General features: G+C 35.5%; 1 protein-coding gene across 1 annotated transcript in view; it reads left to right on the plus strand.

Annotated features, from left to right (window-relative positions):
- Nucleotides 1–523, plus strand: part of oca2 (oculocutaneous albinism II) — a 77,011-nt gene extending 76,488 nt beyond the window's left edge. The window contains exon 23 of the mRNA XM_072439367.1: nt 1–523. This exon is cut by the window's left edge and continues 182 nt beyond it. The gene's annotated coding sequence lies outside the window, so the exon portion shown is untranslated.
- The last annotated feature ends 573 nt before the right edge of the window (nt 524–1,096 follow it).

A 1,096-nucleotide genomic window follows, 5' to 3' on the forward strand; every position in this document is an offset into this window, starting at 1 on the left:
GTATGTGTAACACTGCAAAGTGCAAATATGATTGGACTCTTATAATACTTTCTCATCAGCTGGTCCAAGGGAAAAACATCCTCCTCCGTTATGTGTCTCAAAATGACGAATCATATCATCTCAAAAAGTGTCGGCCTTGAAAAACAACTGACTAAAAATAAATGTACGAATTCCTGTTGTGAAATTGTTTGGCACATAAATGTTTTACCTTGAGAGTCCGTGATGAAACTCAACACCCAGTGAAAGGGATTTTATAATGTTCAATGTTTATTAAGAAAATAGTTCTATCAATTGCCAGTTTTGACTAAAGAAGTCCTGGACCCTGTCCTCAGATTAAAAGTATAGTAAGTATTTAAAGACCCTTATTAGAGTCCACTGGCTTTGAAATAAACTGTTATAATCCAGGTTGAGCCCAGTCCAGTGTAACAGTCCTGTCATCTGTATGTTTAACATCACCTGTAGATGCATCATTCTAAACCACTGAAAATGCTGTTTATCTTGAATTCATATTTATTGTACAGCCCAGAGATGTGTTCAAATGATCCTTTTTCAGAAACAAGATTCCCTGAATAATAAAGTTTCTGTTTAAATATCTTGCTAATGTCTTTGTCTTTTTGTATTAACATGTTTGTGCCGGGAATATACAACCCATCCAAATATGCACTATATATCAAATATCAATACTTAAGTTGAGTCAACCCTGGTGGCAAATGGAGAACTTAATGCTTCTTTAATCACCAGTGTCTTCCTTGTTCAGTGAAAAATCAAAGAACTCGATAGATGTTTGTGTTAAAGATCCTCCAGGACCAAGTCAATGTGACACTTCCACTTCTTCCTCTCTCAGGCCTAAAATCTGAATCCTGATTCCAAAACATGTACTTTAATTAACAGTTTCATTTAAAATGGCTTTCCTCAAATGTACCTTCTTGTTCTTCATGAATGCAGTGCAGGAGCTACAGTTCTAAAGCTCGGAGGCTGGTTTTATCTTGTTCAGCAGTCAAATGTTCTGTATAAATCACAGACCTAAATAGTCAAAGCTGGAGCTAATGACCTTTTTTAGTTCGTTTTAGTAGAGTTTTAGTTATGAGTCATTTAT

This window comes from Eucyclogobius newberryi, unplaced genomic scaffold (assembly GCF_026437365.1).
Source record: "Eucyclogobius newberryi isolate DKJ021-1_F unplaced genomic scaffold, fEucNew1.0.hap1 SCAF_9, whole genome shotgun sequence".
In the NCBI taxonomy this organism is placed as follows: Eukaryota; Metazoa; Chordata; class Actinopteri; order Gobiiformes; family Gobiidae; genus Eucyclogobius; species Eucyclogobius newberryi.